The sequence below is a fragment of the Rhineura floridana genome, chromosome 4, assembly GCF_030035675.1.
Source record: "Rhineura floridana isolate rRhiFlo1 chromosome 4, rRhiFlo1.hap2, whole genome shotgun sequence".
Lineage (NCBI taxonomy): Eukaryota > Metazoa > Chordata > Lepidosauria > Squamata > Rhineuridae > Rhineura > Rhineura floridana.
In genome coordinates, this window is record NC_084483.1 from 166,469,311 (window position 1) to 166,490,504 (window position 21,194).

At 41.0% G+C, this 21,194-nt stretch overlaps 1 protein-coding gene across 9 annotated transcripts in view; it reads right to left on the reverse strand.

Annotated features, from left to right (window-relative positions):
• The window catches only part of DISP1 (dispatched RND transporter family member 1), a 157,655-nt gene that overhangs the window by 41,342 nt on the left and 95,119 nt on the right, over positions 1-21,194 (reverse strand). The gene's annotated exons all lie outside the window — the stretch shown is intronic.

Here is a 21,194-nt window from a genome sequence, read left to right on the forward strand (position 1 = left end):
TAAACTATGGCTAGTATTAGTATTAACTACAGTTTATTGAAGCAAGCCAATTTTTAAAAATGTCGCTTGACATTTGCTTGTTTCAACTAGCCATAGCTTGTCTGGGCCTGGACATAACACTTTCCTGCCATTAATCTAAAAGAGAAGCAAAAGCTTCCAAAGAAGAGAAGAGACCACTGAAGCCCAAGGTTCACTGTGGCTCATTCCTATAATAACAAACCAAGGTTTTACACCTGAGATAGGCCAATGTTTTCCCTAAAGAAACTATATGTTTTAAAGTTTCAAGTTGTTACTATTTAGAAGCCCTTTTCTTCTTCATTAGGCACTAGCAGTACCTGGCATTGCTCAGTAATTCAAAGAAGCAACAACAACAAAAATCAGTGCAGTTTTGAAATCAGTGGGTTAAAATCAGCACTTTCTGAGATGTTCAGTCTACCATCTTGATTCAAAATGGTATCCAATCGATGAATGAATACCTGCTCCTTGATCTCAGGAAACATCATGCAAAATTTGGCTACAGTAGGTTAAGAGGTGTCCAAACGCATAACAGAACAAACAACTTTCCAAAACATACAGTAGATTTGGTGTCATCCTTAATATAAACAATTATCAAACATGTAGTAGAGCATACCTGAAAGATCGTTTTACCCCTTATATAACCAGTAGATCACTACGCTCTGTAGGTGAGGGTCTCATGTAGATACCATCTTATCAGGAGGTCTGTTCCACACAACATAGGAAGTGGACCTTTAATGCTGTGGCACTGACACTTAGGAATTCCCTCCCATTAAATATTAGATAGGTAGTATCTGTTATCTTTTTAGTGCCTACTGACCTTCCTTTTTCAACAAGCCTTTTAAGTAAAGACATTATCCCAATCTGCATCTGTGTTGAAACTGCTTTCTAAGATGTTTTTAAAGCTGTTTTTTGAAAGATGTTTTTAAGATGTTTTGTTTTAATATGTTTTAAAGTATTTTGTTTTATGATGTTTTACAGTGCTTTTACTATTTTTGTTTGCCGCCCTGGGCTTCTACTGGGAGGAAGGGTGGGATATAAATCAAAATAACACACACACACATACACACAGACCTGCATCTTGGGCAAAGCACATGGGGACTAGTTGTGTTTTACCATTGTTTTAATTAGGTATTTTATAGGATTCATTTTACTTCTATGTAGTACTAAGCCCTGCTTGAAATGCCCTCTCTTATGAAGAGTCAGGAGTGTCTTCCCTCTGCCACAAACAGTAAAGTCTTTGCAGCTTGGAGACAGTAATTTTGGCAAACCAAACTGAACCATAAAAACTTTTTAAATCTGTGCATATTAGCATCCATTAACTCAGTAGGAAAGTTCTATTTTGCTCTGTATTTCTATAGTTTAGCATTAACCAAAAGAAACTGTTGAAGTCGAAGGCAGATAATGTTCGTAATCAACCAACATAATAAAGTCGTCATAAACAGCTGCAACGTATTGGTTACAGTGCAGGAATTCATTTTGGTAAAGTTTTTTTTAATGCATACTTTTGGAAACAAAACAGTTTGATAGCAGGTGTGACCTTTAACATTTCAGACTTGAAGGACATCACCATCATTTTGTGCAGCCCAAATATGCTTAAAGTTACAGAGTTAGTAGAAAGGGGAATGAGGACACGGGATGAGATCCTAAGAACAACTTTGGGCATACCTATGGGCTTACATAGCCACAGCAAAAAAAGTTTTTCAAAGAAGAAATAATATTAGAAACAGCAATGTCATAAAAAAAATTTGAAACTCCCCAGACTTTTTTTTAAAAAGTGGCTTGCCTTGAAGCATTGCTGAGAAAAGGTATGGATGGTTGCTGCTCTTTGAAAACAATAAAGTTCAGCACTGCAATGATTTAGACTAAGGTCTTTGTTTACCAGAATGATGCTGTATGAATGAATGTTGGTTTGTTTGACTGATCTGAATCCCGCCCTTTCTCCCAGTAGGAGCCCAGGATGGCAAACAAAAGCACTAAAAACACTTTAAAACATCATAAATTCAGACTTTGAAATATATTAAAACACAACAACCATTAAAAACATTAAAACAAAACATCTTTAAATACATTTTTAAAAAGCTTTAAAAACATTTTTAAAGGTTTAAAAATATATTAAAAAGCAATTCCAACACAGATGCAGATTGCTATAAGGTCTCTACTTAAAAGGCTTGTTGAAAGAAGGTCTTCAGTAGGTGCCAAAAAGATAACAGAGATGGTGCCTGTATAATATTTAAGGCGAGGGAATTCCAAAGGGTAGGTGCCACTATGCTAAAGGTCCATTTCCTCTGTTGTGCAGAACGGACCACCTGATAAGATGGTATCTGCAGGAGGCCCTTACCTGCAGAGCACAGTGATCGACTGGGTATATAAGGGATAAGACGGTCTTTCAGGTATCCTGGTCCCAAGCTGTATAGGGCTTTATACACCAAAACTAGAACTTTGAACTTAGCCTGGTAGCCAGTGCAATTCTTTCAGTAGCAGAGTAACATGCTATGGGTAATGTCCAATAGAGTCATACTTAGATTAATCCACTGAAACAGTAATAATTCATAAACTTTCCTATAGGATTATTTATGAAAGATGAGTATAGTAAAGAATTGAAAATCATCATGCTCATAATGTTTGCAGATAATGAATTGACTTGCCCAGGACAACTGGAATAAAGGTTGATGTAATTTTGTCACCAGGCAATTTAAATAAAAAAGTTTCCCAGGCTTTCTCATCTTTGTATGTTGCTTTTATGCTGCTCATTGTTTGTTCTTTATTCTGCTGACTGCATCTATACTGCTCTTTCATATTGTTGTGTGCGTCCCCAATCTCAGAGCGGTGAGATTTCAGGGGTCCCTGCGCTCATCCAGGGTTTGGTAAATCAGAGGCTGGAAGGGGACTCACAGGGATCATCCATTCCAACCCCCAAATTCACAACAATATAATGGCTTTTTAAATGCTTTTGTTTTTAATTTGTTTTGTTGTAATGTGCACATCTTGAAAGCTGCCCAGCGAACCAGTTGAAGGTGGGGTATAAATCAAATACATAAATAAAGGTGTTGGTGTTGCTAACAACTGTTTTGATGGGCATTGTTTTAATTTGAGAAAGTTGAAAAGCAGTATACAAATATTGTAAATAAAAGACTGGGTTGGGACATGAAAGAGGCTATAAACATTTATCAGGGGCAGTTGAGCTTATAGGCACGATAATGTTTCCTGAGCTTGTCTCCTGCTACAAACCCTTATCTTCTGACCTTAGTTTTAGAGAGTACACATCCACAGGTTCAGGCATTGTATTTGCAATTTGCATGGCTCCACTACTATAATTTAAGTCATAAGCACATATTAAGCTGATAAGTGGGACATCCATGACATTAAAGTGCTTATAGTTCATTACAGACAATGCTTTAAGGATGATTGAATTCTGACAAATGCAGTGCTGATATTCTTTCCAAATGTATATAGTGTCATAGTTAAAGCTAGATATGCTTGGCTAGCAGTTCTGGGGGGGGGGAGCATCCATACTGCTCCCCCCCGCCCCCAGATCTGCCTAAAATGGGCATGACTTTTCTTATTTGCACAAAACCAATGCATGAACCTGTAGCTTGGTTTGTAATGGGTGGTTTGGGGATTCATATTAAAGGAGGTTTAAAGCCAATGAAAGTAATGGGAACTTAAAATTAATTGTCAGATAATTTGAGGTTTTACACTTAGATTGTGGAAGGGACTTTGTAGCCTGATTATGGTCCTGTGTACCAAACAGTTTTTTAGAGTGCCGGTGTCATATTACATCTTAATGGTGGCATTCTGCACGAGTTGCAAGCTATTTTACATTTCACCAAATGCACACAATGCACACCATTGACCACTGGTTATCAAGGCGATTACATGGCTTAAAAAGTCATCGAACCATAGAAGTGGGGCCGATAATGAGATTCCAGCTAAGAGACAGCATATCTAGACAGACCCTTTAGTTCAAGGAAGGGGAACAAGTGGTCTTCAAGATGTTATTGGTATAAGGGATAAGGAGTCCAACAATATCGGGGGGGGGGCATAGGTTCTTCATCCCTGTTTCAGTTCCATGTGCAAAATCCCCAGTTTCTGCAGCTCCTAGGATATACAGCACTGAAGAGGGCAATCAGGAGAGCCATTTAAACTTAAAGACTGCCATATACCTCATAGATATTTTCACCTCCCCCATGCCCCTCGAACTATTTTTACTTATCACTTGAAATTTCTTTTCCTTTCACATCTGACATTTTACCTCTTGGGCTATCTGAACTGTAAACTTCAAGGCTGTGCCTGCTTGCTATTGCTTGCCTAGATTGGCCAGAAACCGTTGCCTAGCAATACCAGAATAAGCAAGACAATTGACCAGAGAAATGTCTTTTTTAGTAAAAACTATAAACATGCTACACAACTCCATGGGTAAAGGTATAGTCATTCCCCTTGACCTAAAGCAATAGCCTGTTTTCTAAAACTCATAATACAGATACATCTATCTGGAAAAACCATCTTAGCAAAGTCTAGGGAAGAAAAATGAATGGTACCTGTCAACATGCAGAGCCTTTCATCAAATGCAAATACAGTAAGACTCTGAATAGACATAAGCCTATGAAAAATGTATAGAACCCTCATCCCTGTGCATCCACTAGATAAGAGTCCAGATGGTAATACTAGTTATTTCTTATTCTTTCTACCCCAAATTCAACATGAACCATCCTTAAACGTACCTCTCCCTATACCCCCTCGAGCACTCTGGTATACCTGGGAGCTATCTGATGCCTATAGTTCTGGTGATGACACTCAGGAGTCAGTGACGCTTTTCATCTCACAGAGGGACTAGGGCCCTAACAGGGGGACTAGCCATGGAAGCTGGAAACTTCCCCAGAGCATTTAGGAGTCCTTGAATTCCATAAGTCTAATGGGGAGGGATGGTACTGCCACCATCAGTCCAAACCTTACCAGGAAATTGTTGGTCCATGGCAACCATCAACCAACTGCTTGGGAGGGACAGAGGGATGACTTGCCTCCTGTGTTGGGCCAATGATGTGTGAGATAGCTCCATGGCCATCATGAAATCCTGAGATGGTCCAAACAAAGGAGTTGGTTGGAATACTTATACATGCAGTAGTGTTCTCTCTTCCAAACTTACTGAAAAACACTTGTGCTGATATCATGTTTTATGGTATAACTCTTTTCCCATCCCCAAAATTATCTAAACATACAGACAAACCATTGCTTAGATATGCAAGTTTACTTTCTTTCTTACTTACTTTTTAGCAAAGGACTCTAGACTGTAGATGCAGTGGCCTCCGGAGGCACAACTATGGAACTATAGTTCAATACTATGCCAATGGGCTGCATGGACAGGCGCTGCATGCCTTCCTAGAACTCACTAGGTCATGTACCCAAGGCTTTGAGAAAGCTTAGAATGGGTCAGATTCACCAGCACAAAGTGGTCACCTTAGCTCAGTCAACCAATGCAGCGTTACACAGAACTGGCCACTGCTTGAAGCTTGATTTAGATGCAAATGGAATAGTGTACCCAGCGCATGAGGTCATTCTAGCAAACAGATGATTTAGCAATCTGCCTTGGCCAGGAAATGGGTCAAAGCTTAGCTTGTGGGCTTGACTTGGTGGAAATGAAGATTTCTTAAGAGAATAAAGCCAAGCAGATATGCTGGGGAAGAAGTACTTGGTAACCAAAGATTTAGCATACAGGAAAACACTTTGCAAGCATAGTGGTGTGCATGAAGGAAGATCTTAAAGAGTGGAAACTGGTACACAGTTCTACCTGCTTAAGAGACGGTAGCATGGAAGATAGTAAAAGAGCAGGAAGAGAGAAAAAAGGGGGCTGAAATGTTATGATCCAAAAGAAATGAGTACATGCATGGAATGGAATTTCACACAGGAAGCGGGTGAACTGAGCAGTCTTTGACATGGAAGTGCTCTTTGTCAACCAACAAATTGCTATTTTATTTTAAAGTTGTTTGCCTCATCAGCTGTGATACTTAGAGGCAAAAAATTCAAAAAAAGAGCAGTGCAATACAGCCTAGGCTAAATAAGCTGTGTCATGCACATAAAGAATCATGGCCTTGTCAATCTCTACTGATTGGAAGAAGCAACAACTGTTAGCTGTAAACTTATTTTCAGCTATATGCTCCGATGTTATCCCCAAACAAGTGTATTAAAACAAAGCAATTTCATGAGGGATAATTTTCTAGGAGGGTGGGAGTGTTTAACCCTGCTAGACACTTTTCTACTGCAGCTTTTCCACTTCCCTAACTGCTTTCCCTTCAAGTGATTACGGATGCATATTTGTGAGAGTAAATACATCTGGAATTCTGCAGGGAGTAAAGCAGCTAAGGAGAGTTGTAAAGGAAAAAGGATCCCCTTGCCTCTTCTCTCCTTCAAATCACCTCTGCCCAAATCTGCTTTCCCCTAATAGACATGGCAGTCAGATTTCTGTGCACACGTTTCTGCATATAATGGTTCTTCCCCCACCCCTACTTCCAGGAACTTACGAGACGATACAGTTTGTTGGGTGAGCTAAATAAAAGGTTTTGAAATATTCAAACACAATGAAAGTTTAATATCACCATGAGCCAAAATTTGAGAACAAGCCAACATCTAATTTGGAGCAGACATTTTACTTCTAAATATTGCATAAGCTGAAATCCTTTTGCGTCTATTCTCCACATCCTTCTGTAACTGAAATGAAATTGAATAGTAATTGGCCTAAATGATGACCAAGTGGCTTTCAGCAGGTTTTTTGGTCCACAGTGGCTTCCATAAAACATTTTATTTGAAGACTTTCATTACACTTTTCTATTTCAAGCAGCATCACAAGGTCAAGGTCACCTATTGGTATCTCTAACAGGAAGCTCAAATGATTGAGCAAAAATCATGGTAGATTCTACCAAACTCCTTCAAACCTTCACAAGAAGTGACATAAAGGGTATACAGTATGTTAATAATTCAGTGTATGCTTATAGCTGCTTATTAAGATTACTAATTGTCTTTATTGGACGTGTAAATGATTCAAACTACACAATTCTGGACACTGAATGCCAGTTGCATATTTCCTAGCAGCGCTTAAAAGTTTTTCTAATGATATAGAGTACGTCCAAAAGTTACCCCATGCACTTCCTCAAAAATCCTCAAGATCTTTGTGAAAATTTGCCAAATGCTACAAATGTCTGTCATGGCATCTTAGGCTATCAAATGGCCACACGTGCATTATGGGATCAGTAGAAAATGTATGTGTATACACACATTTTCATCCCACCCTTTCTAGTACTTATGCACCACGCAAGGCAGCTAATAATTAAAAGGACAATAAAGAAAAACACAATAGAAAAACAGAAAAAATATCATAGGACACACAGGCACAGCATGTAAACCAAAGGCATCGGATAAAGAAATTACCTAAATGAAAAAGCCTGCCTAAACAAAAAGATTTTTATCATGAGATGAAGCCCCAAACGAGAGGAGACAAACCAAGCCTCACGGGGCAAAGAGTTATACATTCCACAGTGTAGGCGGCACCTACACTGTGGAATTCCCTCCCCTTAAATATTAGAATGGTGCCATCTCTGTTATCTTTTCGGCGCCTACTGAAGACCTTCCTCTTTCAACAAGGCTTTTAAGTTGAGACATTATCTCAGTCTCCGTCTGTGTTGGAATTGCTTTTTAATGTTTTTAAACCTTTTCTAAAAAAACAATATGTTTTTAACCTTTTTTTAAAGATGTCTTCACAGCTTTTTAAAAAAATGTTTTTAACGATGTTGTGTTTTAATGTATTTTAAAGTCTGTTTTTATGATGCTCTAAAGTGTTTTTAGTGCTTTTGTTTGCCGCCCTGGGCTCCTGCTGGGAGGAAGAGTGGGATATAAATCAAATAATAAATAAATAATTTTAGGTACAGCTACAAAGAAGGCCTTTCTTCAGTCCTCATCAACAGAGACTTCCCCATAGATGGAACACAGAGAAGGGTACCCTTTCATCAGATCTTAGGGAATTAGCTCCCATCCAAAACATGACAACAGAGGCTTTTACGTGGAAGTGAGGAGTTATTGAAGCAAAATAACACAACTCAGCAGCAGGCACAGAATTAATTCTAGAAGCCCCAAATCTCTTATTAGGAGATGGGATGTTGGGATCAACCTAGCTGGGAGCAGGACGCGAAAGTTCAAGAGTTCAGGAACAGAGCAAGAAGTTCAAAACTGCATGGGAGCCACACAGTTGTCTCAACAAATTACCACACCCACCCACCCACCCACCCACCCAGCTTTTAAAGCTGGCGTTTATCATGGCATGTCTACTCTGGAGATTCCTGTGCCCTGTGGGAACGTTGAGTTTGCAGGTGCACACTGTCTAGGTGGATGGGTCTGTTCTTGTTGTTGAAGGCACTGTCTAGTCCTGGGGGACAAGGATGAGCCCACCTCCCCTTCCAACTCCTGTTAATCCATTCCCAGCAGTGGGTCAACATCCCTCCCCAAACCCTGATGATGCTCTCCTTTCCACAGGAGGGAAGGGAACAGCTGGAAATGCCTCTCCATCCAGAACTGCTGGAATCGAGGGGAGGAGGGGTCTCCCTGTGCCAGCCTCTGTTCCAGAGTCTCAAACTTCCTCATCCAATCCTCCTCTTCTTTCTCTACATCTTCCCCTACCATTTACCAACCTAAGCCTCAGCCCAGTGAGCCTTGGGGCTCATGACAATATGGGAAAGGTGGTATGAGATTAAATGATTCATAAGGTATCCTGGACCTAAACGATTTTAGTTCACTGCTCTGCCTTGCCTCAGATTTTAAAAATGAATCACACATTGTGTATCCCAGTTGTGTTTTGGAACATTACTAATGAAGATATGGAATTCAGAAAAAGCCTAAAAGATCTTAGCTAAATTTGGCCATTGTAAGAAGAAATTCTGCTACAAATACACACAACTTCAGAAATTTTGCAATCCTAATTTTGGATGTGTTACTCTTTTGGCCTAAGTCAGTAAAATTACTGTCTTCCTGATATCTAAATGTATCTGAATGACTTCAATGCCACCTAGGTCATTTGGAAAATTTTGGTTGTGTTATATTTGCTCATATAATTCTACATTTCTCTCCTTTTTTTCTGCTGCTGTTTCTCTCAGTTTTCCTATAGGAATTGGGAGCCAGCATCAACTAAGTAGATCTAGATTGGACTGGTACTTTTTTTACCAAGCATAAAAGATATGCCGGGCTCAGCCACAAGCAGTATCAATTTTTTTTCTTGAAAATCCAGTAATGGGTTTGACACTGCTGACACACCTAGTTATTAAAATTTATTTAAGCTTGTTTAGACACCTACTGTCTTTCCTGAGGAAAAAATATCTTTACTTTCACCTGATGTCTTCATTAAGAGAAAAATGAAGGAAAGATTTGATGCTGCATCCAAAGAAAATGCCAGTTAGTTCAACATTTCATTTTATTAGTAGAAAAAGAACTGAAATTAAATTAAATATAAATACAGAGAGAACATTAACAGAAATGGAGTAAAATTTAATAGTATTAGGAGCATTAAAACCCTCATCCCAACCAGGGGGAAAAATCATACTAATTGTTTTTTGTGGTATATTATGACCGCAATGAGAATTACAGTGGTAAGGTGGGGCCATTTTTTACTTCCAGAAACCACTGGGGAGGTGTGAGCACAAGCGTGCTTGACAATACCCAAACACCCAGAGCCAGAAAACAACTTCATTAGAGGAGGGCAATTTTTTCTGAGCAGAAAACACTTGCTCCTTTCTTATGCCTACTGAGTAAACAATTATATTTACAAAAGGAATGGTAAGTAGTGACTAGTTGAAATTTGGAGATGCTATAAGGCTGACAGATTGTGACAATGTCCAAGAAGGACTACCTGGTAGGTCTACTTATGTACAAATTTCAGAATGAAAAGTGTGCCAGGGGGGAGGGGTGACTGAGTTATTGAGTCAGAATGAGAGTAGCGCATATTCAGTATTGAAATATACAAGTGATTTGTATACAGAATTATTTTTACCATTTAAAAGAAAAAGCCTTAAGGAGTTTAATAACTACCAGCTACAAACAGTTGTATTTATTTACATTTCTATGCCATCCCAAAAGGTTGAGACAAACAGAATTAAAGTTGATTGACATTATTATGTCAAATAATGTGTAAGTTCTTGTGCGAAGGGAGTTCCATGTTTTTAAGGCAGATACTGAGAACATTTCTCCAAATATCCTTACTATAGAAACTTGGGTCCTGTTCTCAGGTGGTAAATCTGTGATGACACTGAATCACTTGAAAACAGTTCTTGCACATAGAAGTCAGGGAAAGTGGTGCTAGTCTGCCTCTTCTGGAAACAATTTCTATGTATGTATGACTTCAAGGTACTGGGTAAGGCTAAGGCTACAAGCTTCTTCAATATGCACAACATACCAACCACATGCTCTAGTAGCAAATACTAAATACTGTAACATCTCAAATTGTGATGCTGCTGAAAGGTTTGTAATTACTTGGTATAAAATACTAATTTGTCCTGCTTATAATGCTCAAATATATAACAAATCAAGATGTTCATTTGTTCTGTGGCTCACAATGTAACATAATTTAATTCTGCATATGCACAAGCTGTGGTTTTAGTAGAGTTTGTTTTTTTTGTCCCCAAACAAGTTCACAAACACCTCCAAAGGATGAATGTTTTTTAATACTCCAGGGAGATGTCTGACAACCTGCCAAAACCATAGGAAAAAGTGTGCCAACATTACAAGCTAGGACAGGACCCTGGGAGGGGCAACTTTGTTTTTTTTCTTGAGAATTCCTTTGGACAGTTCATAAATATCATTCAAATTCTGAATCAAGCAAAGGGGAGTTCACCTGTCAATAGTCTAAGGGCCAAAGCACTTGGTTTGTCCTTAAATACAGCATTTTTCTTTCCCCTTGTGTTGGGAATAGGAGACTTTGCCCCCTGTTGTGGTCTCTGAGACTGGGAGAGACCATGCCTCCTATTCACATATTGAATCTCCAAGCCATGTATTTTTATTATCTTCAGATTCAAATAACTCCTTTAAACCTTGCAATGCCCATGGGTGGGGCATGCAATTAACATGCTGAGAGTATCCGTTTCCCATATTGTTTAAGTGGTCCCAAGGCTGGCACCAGCCATGACTTGGCCGTTGGGCACTAGCCTGCCTCAGGCCCACAGTCCTCCTCCCCTGCCCACTCCAGCCCTCCCTCCGTCCCCCCCTGTCAGTTTTACTTATCCTAAGCATGATTGCACAGGAGTAAATCCCACTGAACTCAATAATCATGCAAATGATCAAACTTGTCCTTCTCCCCTCCCCCTCCTGCCTGCTCCCCTCCCCCTCCTCCCCTCTGCCCTTCCTCCCCTCCCTCCTTCTCCCCTCCCTCCTTCTCCCCTCCCTCCTTCTCCCCTCCCCATCCCCTCATGGTCAGTTTCACCTATCCTAAGCATGATTGCAGGGGAGTAAATCCCACTGAACTCAGGAAGCATGCAAATGATCAATTCATTCTCAGCAAACTTGCACAGGATCCCATTTCTTACCTCCCAGTTTAAAAAACAGAGAAATTCACTAATAGGCAAAAACCCTTGCGGTTTAAGAACGTACCTATAGCCAACAGATATTTCTATCAAACTTTAAAAAGCAAGGAAACTGGGCAGCTCTAGTGAATGCACCATGGGAGCAGGAGCCCTGACCTCCTCTCTGATATACTGTACTGCCCTACAAATTTGTCAAAATGCAAACACAATTTGGGTTGGTCTTTCACAGTCCAATCCACTTCCTGTGTAGCTTGGAAGAATTTGGTAACATGTGCCTCTGAGCATATGGTGAGTGGTGACAACACCTGCAATCAGCCCAAATAATAGAAACAAGACATGTGTTGTGCTGATCTTGTTTTAGCAGGGAGGAAGCTCTGCTTTTTAATCTGGGAGGTAAGAAATGGGATCCTGTGCAAGTTTGCTAAGAATTGATTGATCATTTGCATGCTTACTGAGTTCAGATGGATTTACTCCCCTGCAATCATGCTTAGTATAGGTGAAACTGACCACAGGGGATGGGGAGGAGAGGAGGAGGAAGGGCAGAGGGGAGGAGGGGGATGGGAGCAAGCAGGAGGGGGAGGGGAGGAGGAGGGCAGGTTTGATTATTTGTATCCTATTGAGTTTAGTGGGATTCCGTGCAATCATGCTTAGGATAGGTAAAACTGACCACTGGGGGGAAGGAGGAGAAAAGGGAGGGACGGAGGGCTGGAGTGGGCAAGGGAGGAGGAAGAAGGGAGGGGAGGAAGAAGGGAGGAAGAAGGGAGGGGAGGAAGAAGGGAGGAGGAAGGGAAAGGGGTTGAAGGGGAAAGGTAGGTCTGATCATTTGCATGCCTATTGAGGTCAATGAGATTTACTTTCGTTCAATCATGCTTAAAATAGGTAAAACTGACCATGGGGGAGGAAGAAGGAGAGGGGAAGGAGGGGGAGGGGATTGGAAGGGAGGGGTGAAGGGGGAGGGAAAGGGCAAAAGGGAGGGGAGGTTTGATAATTTGCATGCTTACTGAGTTCAATGGGATTTACTCCTGTGCAATCATGCTTAAGATAGGTAAGCTGACCACGGGGGAAGGGAGAGGAAGGAGGAGGGGAAAGGAGGGGAGGGGGAGGGGGAAGAAGGGACAAAGGAAGGGGAAGGGGCAAGAGGAAGGGAATAGGAGGGAGGAGGAGGGGATGGCAGATTTGATCATTTGCATGCTTTTAGAGTTCAGTGGGATTCACTCCTGTGCAATCATGCTTGGGATAGGTGAAACTGACCTGGGGGATGGGCAGGTAGTAGAGAAGGAAGGCAGAAGGGGAAGAAGGGGAGGGGAAGAGATTGGGTGGATGGGCACTGGGCAGAGGGGAAGCCCCTTTCCTTTCCACCTTTTTATTCTACAGCAGGCACATGTAGTCACCCAACCAAATTTAAACTAAAGCTGTCACTCACCACATCCACACCAGACCTTTATTCCACTTTAGATTATCATGGATTCCCCCAAAGAATCCCGGGAAGTATAGTTAGTGAAGAGTGCTGAGAGTTGCTAGGAGATGCCCTGTTCCCCTCACAGAGCTTCAGTCAGAGTGTCTGACTGTTAAACTACTCTGGCCGCTGGAGCTCTGTCAGGGTAATAGGAGTCTCCTCTCAGCACCCTTCACAAACGACACATTCCAGGATTCTTTGGGGGTAGCCATGACTGTCTAAAGTGAAATAAAGGTCTGGTGTGGGTGTGGCCCCCGATTAGCTAAGCCCAGGAGCTGTGAGTTTGGCTTTTAGAACACTGACAGTTGGTTCTCATGGAACCTGCCTGGCCTTATCATTGAGTTCAATTTCTTCAATTAATTAAAAATCAGCCAGGCATTTTTTAAACTTTTAAACTGCAGAAGATGAAGGTCAGGGTATGGGGCAAGGTCAGTAATTTGATTACAGGTACTCTGTGAACATGGCTGGTTTTTAATTAATTTCAACAAATTATGAGAACTCTGACAGAAAAAAGTCCAAAAGGGGTCTGGTTTCTCTCTCTCTCATTTTACACTTTGAACTCTCGATTCTCTCTGACTGTTTTGTGTATCGCCATGAAGACTTAGAGGGTTGTTAAGCAAGCATTTCTGAGTTCAAGTCTATAAATTTTGTAAGCTTTTGTTTTAAAATGAGCTTATGGGAAGCAGCAGAATGACATGGAGGTGATATTTTCAATTTAACATTGCGGAATGCAAAAAATCCATGCTGGCTATAGTATACAGCCACTTTTGTGGCTGTATAATCAGGCAACGAGTCATCACACTTTATTACTGAAGTATACAGAGTCTTGAAGTCCATAAAGAACAAGAGTAAAAAAGTGCTGCTGTATGGAATGAGTCCTTCTGCTTGCCAGTCTCTTTGTGCTGTAGGCAGTGAGTATGTGTGAGAGACAGAGACCATATCACAGTGATGGAAATCTCCCTCTTGCATGAGGGTTCTTTAGCAGAGTTGAAGGAAAACAGAAAATTTCTGAATTCACTGCTTGCATTTTCTCACGTTGTGCATTTGTTTTTATGTAACAATCATCAGCTTAGACAAAATTCTACCACGGTACATTTGCCAATTAAATGATCTCAGGTAGTGTGACTAGAAAAACACCTCCACCTGAGACTCTTCAGAACTGCTGCCAGTCAGTGTTGGCAATACTGTATTAGATGGACCACTGGTCTGTGGGCCAAACTAGATGTTATGGTAGCACATTTGAGACACATCAAATCCCTATAAAGTGGGTCAGTGATTTAAGCAGTATTGGAAGGATGGGAATGGTTCCTAAACCTTTTCCCACCCATGCTTCTCTGTCTCCCAAAGTCACTTCTTCCCTAAACATTTTTCTCCTGGCATGGGTTACTTCTGGATTTCAACTGGAGGAACAATGTTGTGGAATTCTGGAGTGGTGTGGCTCTGGAGTGAAGCACAGGCAAGGGAAGCATTCACTTTCAACCCAATTGCTCCACTGCAGTTTAAATCTCTCTCTCTCTCTCCCCCCCCCTCTTTGTTTGGAAAGTGGAAGCCATTTATCTATCTTCCCTAAAGATCTCAGCTTTTTTGTTCTTAAGTTATTATGCTCACAGCTTGTTCAGTTACCACTTTAAGCATTGTCAAAAATAGCTTGTTTATAACTTGCTACAAGCTTCAAAATGGTATGAAATAGTACTTTTCATACTTAATTAACAGTGGGACACAGCTCGTTTTTTTTCAATGAACAGGAATGGCTTTTTGGGGGGTATTCTTGTTATATTAATTATCTCATTCAGACACCATAGTTCAAACGATTAACAGATCACTAGGTTAAGTACTAATATTCTGCTATTTCTTAGAAGGTGAGGGATGCAGGGCATGGGAAATGAGTTTTCAAACACTTTGTTGCTACCATTTGCAAATGCCAAAGGTCAAAAGATGTCAATACTCAAGGACTGTGGAGCAGAGGCCAATGCAAGAATTTAGAAATCCTTTTTGGAAACTGCAAAGAAATGTGCTGTCTTATTAAAACTAAGCAAATTTAGCCAGTACATACTATATGTAATTGCCAGACATTAACTCTGAAATGGTTTTCAATACAGTGTAGTATATTTGCATAGAACCTAAGGCAATGGGCCAAAGGTTTAATGAAACTACAGCATATTGTTTTCATATGCACACTAAATAAGCAAAATCGGATCAGCAGAAATATATTAATAAAGCCTGAACAAACTTTCTAAATTAATGTTTATTTATTTATTTATTTGTAGAATTTCTTAGTCGCCCATCTGGCTGGCTATCCAGCCACTCTGAGCAACGTACAAAATAAACACACAAATACAATAAGCATTAAAAATCTGGAAACAAGAATAATAAAATCTAGCCCACCCCAAAAGCCTGCCTGAAGAGCCAAGTCTTCACGGCCCAGTGGAAACTCATTAAGGAGGGGGTATGGCGGAGATCATTTGGGAGGGAATTCCACAGGGTGGGGGCCACAATTGAAAAAGCCCTGTCTCTAGTCCTCACCAGACTGGCTGTTTTGACTGATGGGATAGAGAGAAGGTCTTTTGAGGCTGATCTTGTTGGACGGCATGGCTGATGATTCTGGAGTCACTCCTTCAGACAGACTGGGCTGAAACCATGTAGGGATTTAAAGGTCAAAACCAACACCTTGAATTGGGCCCGGCAAGCAACTGGTAACCCGTGCAACTTTTTTAGCACTGGAGTTATGTGATCTTGCCGGCAGCTGCCTTTGATCAGGCGCACCACCACGTTCTGTACCAGTTGCAGCTTCCGGACCGTTTTCATGGGTAGCCCCACGTAGAGCGCATTACAGTAGTCTAGGCGAGAGGAGACCAGGGCATGTACCACCAATGGGAGCAGATGATTGGGAAGGTAGGGGTGCAGCCTCCGTATCAGATGGAGTTGATACAGTGCTGCCCGGCTCACAGCCAAAACCTGAGCTTCCATGGACAGTTGGGAGACAGGAATGACCCCCAGGCTGTGGACCTGGTCTTTCAGGGGCAGTTGTACCCCATTGAGCACCAGGTCCAAATCCCCTAACCTTCCCTTGTCTCCCACAAGCAGTACCTCGGTTTTGTTAGGGTTCAGTTTCAGCTTATTCCTTCCCATCCAGCCACTCACCAACTCCAGGCACTTGGACAGGGTTTCTACAGCCAATCTTGGTGAAGATTTAAATGAGAGATAGAGCTGTGTGTCATCCGCATATTGGTGACACTGCAGCCCAAATCTCCTGATGATAGCCCCCAGCGGCTTTAAAATAGCATTGGGGAGAGGATGGAGCTCTGCGGCACCCCACAAGTGAGAGGCCAAGGATCTGAAACCTCATCCCCCAATGCTACTCTTTGGTCCCTAATAGAGAGGAAGGAACGGAGCCACTGCTGTACAGTGCCCCCTATGCCTAATCCCTCCAGGCGGTCCAAAAGGATACCGTGGTCAACGGTATCAAAAGCCGCTGAGAGGTCCAGGAGGACGAGGAAGGTGCATTCACCCCTATCCAACGCTCTCCTCATATCATCCACCAAGGTGACCAAGGCTGTTTCAGTCCCATATCCAGGCCTGAAGCCCGACTGAAATGGGTCCAGATAATCCGCTTCCTCCAAGTGCGCTTGCAACTGCTTTGCCACCACCGCTCGACCGCCTTGCCCAAGAATGGTAAGTTTGAGATTGGGCGAAAGTTGTTCAGATCTTGGGGATCCAAGGAGGGCTTCTTTAAAATTGGTTTTATTACTGCCTCCTTGAGAGCTGATGGCATCACTCCCTTCCAAGGATGCATTTACCACCGTCTTGATCCCCTCGCCCAGTCTGTTCTTGCAGCTCATAATGAGCCACGATGGGCAAGGATTGAGTAAGCAGGTGGTTGGCCTTAAGGTTGAAATCACCTTAGACTGTGACTAATTTCTTTGAGATAAGAGCTAGGCAGACTGAAGCCAAACAAGTGTGGCTGATGTACTGACACTCCAGAGAACTCATAGACCAGAAGCTTCTGGAGTTCAAAATGTGCTATTCAGAAGGCATTTCAGATACAGGAATACATTTTTCAATTTTGTGCAGGTAAGAGGTGATACATAGGATTGTATCCAAAGTTGCCATTCCACTTGAGCAACAGACTTCTAATTTCCCCCTCATTTCTCCTCTCCTATAGCCCCCCACGCATCCTCAAAATCTGCTGCAAGGAGTTGGGGAAATCCCTCAAGCACATTTTGGAGGCGTGTGGGGAGAAGAAAGGAAATCCCATTTGATTTGATGCAACCCACAGCTTTCATGGGCATTACCTTGTTGTATGGTACCATTTTTCTTTGTCCATACCGAAAAAAACTTGGAAGATAATGGTCAATGGGTGTGGGAACTAATCAGTATCCTAAATTAATTAGGATACTGTTTTTTGCTGAACTCTATGCTGCCATACTAGTTCAAAGAGGTTTTGCACCTATCTGAACAGCACTCATGCACTCCACTTCTGCACTGTCTACACACACTGCACATTAAGTTTATTTATTAGATGGGTTACAACAATAAAATATATAATTATGAAACAAACAAAACCGTTACAACCATAAAACATGCACTGGTAACCTCCAGGCTGGATTACTGCAAGGCACTCTATGTGGGGCTGCCCTATGTGGGGCTTCCTCTTTCAACAAGCCTTTTAAGTTAAGACCTATCCCAGTCTGCATCTGTGTTGGAATTGCTTTTAATGCTTTTTAAAAAACAACAACCCATGCGGTATAGACCTTTGTACACCAGTACCAGCACCTTGAAATTAGCTCTGTAGCTAATTAATAGCCAGTGCAATTATTTCAGCAGCAGCATAACATGATGGTGATTGTCTGCCCTAGTGAACAGTTGCACACAGCATTTTGCATCCAGCTGCAGCTGGGCAATATCAAGGGCACTCCCACATATAGCACATTGCAGTAATCTAATCTGGAGGTTACCAGAACATGGATGACAGTGGTTAGACTATCCTGATCCAGAAATGGCTGTAGCTGTGTTTCCAACTGAAGCAGGTAAAAGGCACTCCAAGCCACTGAGATCACCTGGGCCTCTAGTGGCAGAGATGAATCCAGGAGCACCTGCACACTACAAACCTGCTCCTTCATGGGAAGTATGATCCTGTCAAAAGCAGGCATTGGCCAATTATCTAGCCTCGAGAACCACCCACCCACAGGCCACCTTGCCAAGATTCAGAATCAGCTTGTTGGCCTTCATCTGGCCCACCACCGGTCCAGGGCTCTACTGCAGAGGGGAAAAACCTCAGGCTCCAGGGCTGAATGTGGCCTCTCCAGTCTTATCTGGCCTTCAGGACTCTCCCAAGGCCACACCCCTCACTGCTCCTGATCCTGCTCTGTGCCCTCCTGGGTGCTGTTGCCAGTGTGGAATGTGTCCTTGGACTATGATAATGGCTCTTGCTTGCCTGGATGGAGGATGGAGCATGTATCCATGTGTGTGTAGTCTGACTTTTGTGTGGTGGGAATGCAGCCCACTATACAAAGATAAGAGTTCCATCCATTGCTTCACCTGCTTTTGTGCCTTGCCACACTCATTTTTTACTCTGCCCTAGCCCACCACTGGCATGTGGCCTCTCAAAGTTTGCCCATGAGAGAATGAGTCCTGTAGGCTGAAAATAGCTCTCCTCCCCTCCTCTATATAGAACAGTGGTAACTCTGTTCACATAAGAGTAAAGGTTAATGTGAAAGTTAATTAGGATTTAATTATACCAATTTATAAAGAAACATACATAATGCAGCTTTTCAAAAGGGTGTGAAAAAACTCAGTAACCATGACTCATGCTTGTCCATAGCTCCAAAATATAGCAAAGCAAAAAAGTTATGTGAGATATAGATATTAAGATGTGTAGCATCAGATTTACTTTTAAAAGCAAAATATGGATACTGGGTATATTTCTCTGAAATGCTGAAACAATCATGGAGTGTAAATATTTTTATTTATTTATTTATTTGATGTATATCCTGCCCTTCTTCCCAGTAGGAGCCCAGTAGTTCAAATTCATTAGAATTTTCATAATTCAGAACTAAATACTATGCTGAATCCAACTTAACTGAAAAACAGCAAAAGTAATGCTTCAGTTTTTAAAGGACCAATTTATAACACTTAAAGGACCAATTTACAACAAGAATCAACACTTCATTCTTTTAATGTTAGGTCACTGACAAATGCTAAGCTCTACAGGCCTGAAAAACCTGCCATAACCTGCTGTGCCGAAATGGTTACTTGCCAAGTCTCATTTTTTACTTAAAATTGTACAGAGTTCCTTCCTCTGTAATAGTATTGGGGGTTTTGCCTTTCAGTTCCCAATGTGGGCATATACAGTAATGAAAGCTGGTTTCATTATACATTAAATTTAATTAATGTGTTATACAAAAATGGAAGGACACCTGCATTTAATATTATTCTGTCAGAACATGCACAATGCAGCAATGGATGACTTCCAGCCAGGACTGTTTTACACATAACATTTTTTAAATTGGCTTCCCAGCTTTTGTACCCACTACAAAATAGATGCCTGTATGTTCTTGACAGGGCAATATGAACATTTAAAATAAAAAATCATAGATTTTTTCTTTGCAAGTGCGAAATAGACTTAATGCAATGGGGAACAGTCATTTAAATATAGTACAAAAGAAAAAAATAAGGCTACTCATAAAACAACGCACTAATTAAAATTAAATTTCACCTTCAAAGCCAGGATGATTTAGTTTGACTATAACTTACACCAAGAAAAACCACCAGAAAAGTATATTAGGTTCAACCTGCACACTAAAAGCCAAAGGACTGGGTTTAGAAAAGAGGAATGGAAATAGAGAAAAGTCTGCCAAAGTACCAAAGAAAGTCTGGAAAGGCTAGTCTGGAGCCTGTTTATTAAATACCTAAGCAGATGGCACAGCCAGATGCTGTGAGTTAGCGCTCTGGACCATTGAAAAATTAGTGTTAGTAGGCTGGACTACTGAAAAATTTGGGCAGGTGGATCAGAGTCTAATGCTCATTCCTGATGTACTATCTTAATCAAGTATCTTTCTCATGGATCTTTCCTATAAAGTCCACAATGGAGATAAAAAATTGACATTATATATTCCATGTGCATTTTCTTACCAAGCTCATTCCATAAGCACTCCTGTGAACCAAAGTGGTATCTTCAAAACAACCCTGACAAGAGCTCCAGACTATACAAAACTAACTGATGCATGTGGGGTGAGTATGCTGTCTACTTTGGTTATGAAAATGGTAAAACTCGTGGCAAATTATTCTACCAATACCAAGCATCAGAATCAGAAACTCCAAGAATCAGTACAAAGAATCAGAAACTCCAAGTTAAAATCCACAGGCTTCTAACATTGTAAATGTTTACCTAACTGCATTTAGTTTGACTCACTGCTGGGTTCTAAAATGGTTCTAAGTGAAAGATGTTACTGAAGATCAGTGATTCTCATAACAATTTTATATTTTTGATATTTTGGCTAATGCTGAGAGTATGTATGGAGCAAAGAGAAAAAAATCTACCTTGCAGTAATGGGAGATAGACAGCATATATGCAACAAACCATAGCTCACCTCCTGTCTTAGTCAGATGTCCAATTTGCCCTTTGTCTTTAGCTACACTATGTGATATAATCTATGCAATTAAAAATGAAATCCTGTGTGTCTACACAGACGTTAGTTGGTATAGAGCTGCATCCTACCACTGTTATGTAATGTATCATCTGGGCATTCTAAGATAAGGATGAGTGTTTACTCAGTTTTTCTACTTCAAGTACACATTACAACTCACAAAGTAGCATGTCTTAATGCCAAATAATATTTGAAAGATAAAATGGTTTAGATCAGATGTTGCAGTGGTTGGAGCGTAATTAGTAAAATATTATTTCTATAGTAAAAGAATATCGTGCTTTGACTTTCTTACTACAAAATGTGAACACTTTAGAACTGATACATATTTTAAAACTGAAAATGGATTACATTTGCAATATTCCAAGATTATTGCCCTTGGCCCATCAACATAAAAGGCTTTGTGCATAAATTAGAGGTTGTACTTCACTCCCACAATTATGGAAGTAGGGTTAAATAGTCAGAGCAGATACTTTATAACACCAGTTTCAGCTACATACCTAAGCAACCATTGTTGGTCCCTATTAA